We start from the raw sequence: 6960 nt of genomic DNA, 5'->3' as shown, positions 1-6960 counted from the left end.
CGACGCTGCATTGCACTAGAAATACCTGTTCTGTGAAATCGCTATAGAGCCAACCGGGAACACGTATTCGTTTTGCAAATATAGCATTAAAATTAGTATCACCCTTGTGGCTCCCGTGCAGTGGAAAACCTTAATTATTTCATTAAAAGGAAATTAAAATATAAAAAAACACGGATCCACCTGTGCACCTATAAAATTGGCACAGAAATTTGTCTCAAATATGAATGAATTTTAAGAAACATACGGGGTATGATGAACATTGACCTGACGCCATGATAGTAGGATCTATTAGTCGTTTTATATACAATGCATATACCGTATTGTCATAATACCAATATTTGTCATTATATAATAATGAGTAATATTTAGCAACGTAAATGTGCAGTTCATATGCACAAATGAATACTGATCTTTATGATATTCAGGTTTTTGTACATCACATATAACATGTCACATAGGAGGTCATACGTGTTGACCTTCATCTATTGTATTTGTTCATCTGTGTATGGAGAGGATTAGCGCCATTAAACGCCATTAAAACTCCATCAGTATTAGGGCGTAGTTCAGTGAACTCACCGGATTGCTATTCAAAGTACTTTGATAATACAGATAATATGTATTAATGGGTCGAGGCGATTGCATTGAAAAACCTAATAAATTATTCATAACAGTTACGTAATCAATCGATAGTGCGGACACTTTTTATTTGCAAACCACCAACATTCGTGATCTTTTAGCGTTGGAAAAGAAACCACGTGAATAGAGTGCCCTCTCAAGTATATCTACTCTCTGGTCGTACACACGTCAGTCGAATTTGGCGGTGTTGGTTTGTTAGTTATAACATCGTTCACTTTGTGTTGAACATTGTATGTGGGCCTCGCTGTAATAACATAAAGATCAGTATGATCAGTGTGGTATCACAGAGCAGACCCTTGAGAGGGTCTGCTCATTTGGCTCATTTGCATGGCAGTCGGACTCGCCATTGTATTTGATCATTTGTGTATGGAGAGCAATGGTGACCCGTCATTGTATTTGTTCATGTGTGTATGGAGAGCCACTCTTGGAGCCCATGGGACTTAGGCTAGGTCCTCAGGTAGAGTCAGACGCTGTATGTACTCGAAACGCCCATTCTTGATTCTGCGTTCATTCAATGTTAGCATTAAATTTTATTGCCCGGCGGCCCCGCGTAATGGAAAAACATGAATTTGTTACATAAAAAGAAATGAAAATTAAAAAAAGCAAGGTTCCACCTGAATACATATTAAATTGGTGTAGAAATTGTTTTCAAATATATATATATGAATTTAGACAAACATACGGGATATAATGAACCTTTGACATGACGCCATGATGACATGATTTTATTAGTCGTTTTATATATCATAATACCAGTATTTGTAATTTTATATTATATAGAACTAATATTTTGCATCATAAATGCGCAGTTCATATGCACAGACGATTACTAATCTTCAAGACTTCAAAATAAAATGTTACTAAGCAGGTAATAGGTGCTGGCCTTGTCCTATTGTACTTGTTCATTTGTGTATGGAGAGCTCACTGACCTGTTAATAGAGGTCAATGGGATAGCTTCTTTATGGGGCACTTCTCCATCGGTTTCAGGGCGCAGTTCATTGAACTCAGCGGGATTCTATTGCAAGTGCGTTTATATTATTACAAAACGGATCGTGGTTATTGCCTTGACAAACCTAATAAATAATTCATACCAGGGATTAATAAATCCAGGGGTGCGGACATTTCATTGGTCGCAAACCACCGGGATTCGATACAAGTTTGCGTTGTAAATGAATGCGTGAATAAGAGTGTCATCCCCTTGGAGCGATATTTGATTTCTGAATATACTCAAGTTGCCGTTCAAAATGCCTAAAAATCATCAAGATATTGCAATACTGTCTAAAGTGATGTAAAATTGTGGCAAATTTGTATGATTTATCGCACATAATTTCTGCGTAGCGTGGAGAATCATTTACATAGGATTTTGGAGAAAAAATGTGATAATTTTAGGGAAATATAGAATGGCGGAAGAAACAAGTGAAACATTTTCCTGGAATGTGTAGACCATACTCTTTCTGTTCCTATTGATTTCTATACTGAAATAATTCTTAAAATGAAGTTGTTGGATGATTTTAGTTGGCATTTCTAGAGTGTAAACATGTAGGCAGATAGTAGAGAGGGCACTCTATTCACGAGATTTCTTTTCCAACGCCAAAATAGCACGAATTTTGGTGGTTTGCGAGTGAAGAGTCTCCGCACTATCGATGGACTACGTAACTGTTCAATATGTTTTTGTAAATGAGCTAGTGTTAGTGGGTAAGCTGTACGTCTCTATTGCATTGCGTTAAGACAACCACGCTAGGTTTTTCGATCAACGTACTATGCGTGTTTGGTCAAGCGAGGATAATTTGTAAAGCAGCAAGTAATGGTGAGGATGTTGCCCTTTTTAACGATTTCTGACTTTTGATTTAGCCCAAAATGAATCAATAAAATCGTGTATAAGATATTTGTGGGGATATTTGGGCGCTATTACAACAATTTAGAAAATAAATGGGCACTTCTGGGTTGGATATTATAGATTCTATAGAATTTAAGTATGATATATTTTCGATGGTAAATATATTTTCACTTTCAAAGTTTGTAGTTTTCATAATTGCAATTTCTTAATATTATATAAAAGCACATATAAATATATAATTGTAAGAGTATGGGATCATTTTGAAAATTAATAATTGCGAAACGCCGGCGGTAGAGTTCAGCAATAAATGTGTATTTCAGGAATTGCCGCGATTCCTGCAGTAGTTTTTATGAATAGAATACAATAGCGGATACAATAGCAATTTCAATAGAACTCTATTACGGTTAAATAAACCTCGTCGCGCTGCTAAATTTCACTTCTTATTTTTTCCTTAACTAACCGTTATTTCATCAACTAACCGTTATTTTTTAAACTTTGGAAAACCTCGGCCGAGGTTTTTAATTTGAAAGTGAAATTAAAATATCTCTCAGTTATGCTTCTAATAAGACCACCAAATACTGTGTTAGATAATATATGGCCGTACATCACGAATGAGCCGTAAAGTCGGCAAATTGTATTGTGAGTTACAGTGTAAAATGTGCTGCGACATGTGTCTCATTTGATAACGCTAGTCAAACCCTTTTTAAACCAATCAATAATCATATTGCTGACAAGGAAAATAAGCTCCTATACTACACTACAGCAGAGCCAAGGGTTCTAACTGTCAAAAAATTACAATGGCCAGCACTGGAACAACGTAGAAAGCAATCGTTTAGCCACCATGTTTAAGATAGAAATTGAAACCATTCCTATACCCATACCGGACTACGTTAATCGTCAATCAATGAAAATTACAAGGCAATACCATCCTGTTCTTAAAACCTACAGCAACGTATCCTGGCACAATGCAGGACTGGAATGACCTCCCTTCAAATATACATACATATAAGTATATAAATATCCTCAACATAACTAGCACTGAAAGCTTCAAAGCAGCTATTTCAGATCGCATCATGACTTTTTTTATGTGTTTTGTTCATCCAAATCCACCATTCCTATCTTAATTAGATATTGGTTTTAACACACTAGCACAATTAAACATGATGTTACAAATGGAAACATGGCATGCATAGGCAGATATACCATAGTAAAAACTCCGAACATACCTGCCAGTGCAGGAACTGGAACTCCAGAACTCATGATGCAGTCATGTCTACAGTAGAATTCATCTCGACCTTTGCAGGACGTAACCCCATTAAAAGCTATTAAACCAAGATAACACTCATTGAAACAGCTCAACTGATTAAATCGGATCTTCTCTGGCTGTGCACATGTGACTGTTTTCATGTGCGATATCGCAATAAAGTTTGTATTATAGCTTCAGTTGGGTAACCGATTATAAAGGAAACGAAAGGAAACAATGGTATGTGTACTTTTGTTCACGAAATGAGACAATGGCGTGCTTTTTGTAAACCAGCATTCTTGAAAATGAGCAACATAATGATTGTTGACTTAACACGGTTTGGAAATAATTTCTTCATATTTTTGGTGATATCTGTCGTTTACATATCCTTCCTACAACACAAAAGTACGACCCTCTCCAAACACCTAAATTAGCTAAAAATTTAGGACATGTTACAAAACTATATTGTCTAGAATTTTAGAAAAGTACTTTTAATATTGGCCGGTTATTTTTCACACAGCGACGTTAACTAGGCAATGTACTATTACCTATAACATTAACTAAAACACCAAAGTACGAATATTTCCAAACATCTAAATTAGCTAAAAATTTAGGACATGTTAAAAACTATATTTTCTAGAACTTTAGAAGAGTACTTTTAATATTGGCGGGTTATTTTTCACACAGCGACGTTAACTAGTCATATCCCCATACTTTTAACGTAGGGCTATTTGTAGAGGTCACGCGTCAATGGGAAAGAGCACTGTGTATTGTGTATAGGAAAACGGACAGTAACTGCAGTATGTCTCGCAGTCAGGGTAAACAATACAAACAACACATTACATACCCGTATACGAGATCAATTAATGATGCTTACCGCCAGCCTAACATAATCATACAAACAAGGGAAGAGGCATACGCATCATACACTGGAACATGGAAACATTCCAACATTACAAACTAGCGAACGAGATCAAATTAATGATGCTCAACCGTTATTCTTAACTAAGAGACATTTTTTCTTGCAAATCTTTGACCAGTTGAAAAAACCATGTTGCATTACAGATTTTTCAACAGATCTTTGGAAATTTTTGTCTATTTTCAGATATCCGAGTACATTTTTGAAAAAATTTGAAAAATGATACAATTTACATATACCTTTTCATCGAAGCACGCAGGATATAACATAGTGCAGCAGTGATCAAGAATCTGTTACACTGTAATGACCCCGTTACAAAAGTTGGCGGGAAACATCCACTTTTGAAACCTTACCTTTCGTTAGTCATCTCATAACGTTATTCATAACTTGTGGAAGCAAAATCGTACCACGCCGATTGCGGTATCAAAATTCTCAAAACAATATTCTTAATCTATATCGACAACTTTATTTTCTAATTTAGTTTTAGTGTCAGTAATATTTCTTAAAAATCCCATTAATATTTAGTGAAATGATAAAGTTTGTGCGCAGTATGATAATCCTCCATTCATTCTACTCCATAATTTAGTATGTTTCCCTAAAACTTTGGCAAGATGAACCCACAATAAAATAATCACTGATTATAAAGAAGCTTTATTCTCTATAGTATAGTAACTGAGTATTAAATCACTATTCAATTTCCACAATCCATAATTCTACACAGAAAATGATGTTGATACAGCCAAACATCAGAAGAGAATAAAAATAAATTAAACGATGAACGTCAACATGACAGTTAAACGATGAAAATTACCCATGGACTCATATTGAAAGATTGATTGCTTAATATATTTGTAACCTGGTACTTCTTTCCAGTTCATTTAAAATTACTCTTATACAATATAGATGAACTTGCCAATACCCGTAGAATTTATGATACATCAATTAATTAATAAATAAGTCCAGGGCCTGAATTATATGTACCACCAACAGGTGAAAAGCGGCCGTTAGTAAAAGCTAGTCAGTCACATTGCAATAAAGTAAAGAGATAAAATGCTCAATATCAATTGAATACAAAAAAACCAAAAAAACATACAAAAAACAAGACGACGCACACCGACATCGCCCGGTTAATAATTACATTATACAGCAGAGACACTGAAATGAATATTCGGGGTCGATACACGTGAATGTGCTATGCACGATTTGATATTCAGACGATAAATAGCTATTGGATACCGGGGTAGAAAATGATGAATATCTCCCGTAATTGATTTAGTCTAAAGAAACCAGATTGTGTTCCTTGCACTTGAATATATATGTGTTCAACGGATATGATAGTCGTTAGCTTGCGTATTGAGAAAGAACCATTGCGTCTTGAACTCAAAAACTGACAAAAATATTCAGATTTTATATGTGCCGAACTATAGCGCAGCGTAGCTAGCTGCAATCACTCGTGCAAGCAGTCTAAAAGCATATGACCATTGACCTCACACACAGAGAGGTCAATTACCAGGCTATTGTCAGTAGCCTTAGTCGGATGTCCCTCGGCTCATTATGCGTCTCAAAGCCCGGAACAAAATGGCCATGCGTGGCTGTGGATTCAACCTACCATGGCGATTTCTGCCATGTAGATATCGGGGCGATGACACTGTGCGACGCAAACAAAGAACACTATTTTCTGGTGGAAGACATACACTTTAAGCCCCACTGGAAAACAGCACCTGACTAAATGTGCCGTCACCCATAGTTTTTAAACGGTCCTTGTCCCCTAGCCTATGGATCATAGGTCACCATGTCCTAGTCAGGCTTTACGCTCAACACCTCGACCAGAAGAAAGGAATGCTGATCTGTTAAGATCAAAAATAGGTTAAAACATCTGATCCGAAAGGAATACACTTAAATGTTTTCATAATTTGGAGATGATGCTGCTGAAAGGGAGTTCCACGGTCGACTAGTCGTGGGAAGTATGAGTTTCGATTGAGAAAACAAAACAACATAATTATGACCAACTATCATGAATTTGCTGAGTGCTTTAAAATCAAAGAGTGAGTAGAGGACGATGAGAGTTTCGTCATTATGCTGTTCCCGGTGACAATATGTTTAGCTCTCGCTTGATAGAGGACACCTCTGTAAGTAATAGATCATAATCTTCTGACCAGATTGTTAGTCTATGTAAAGTTTGCATTAAGCAATATTTTGTACATTGGAGACTTTACGAACAACTTCATGTCACAGCTATGGGCCTTCCTTTGTCGCCGATATTCTGCAACATTTACATGGAACAATGGACCAACGAGCTACTGAAACCGCGGCCCTCCAACCTAT

The sequence above is a fragment of the Amphiura filiformis genome, chromosome 9 (genome assembly GCF_039555335.1).
Source record: "Amphiura filiformis chromosome 9, Afil_fr2py, whole genome shotgun sequence".
NCBI lineage: Eukaryota > Metazoa > Echinodermata > Ophiuroidea > Amphilepidida > Amphiuridae > Amphiura > Amphiura filiformis.
Note: the sequence above shows the minus strand (reverse complement) of the source record.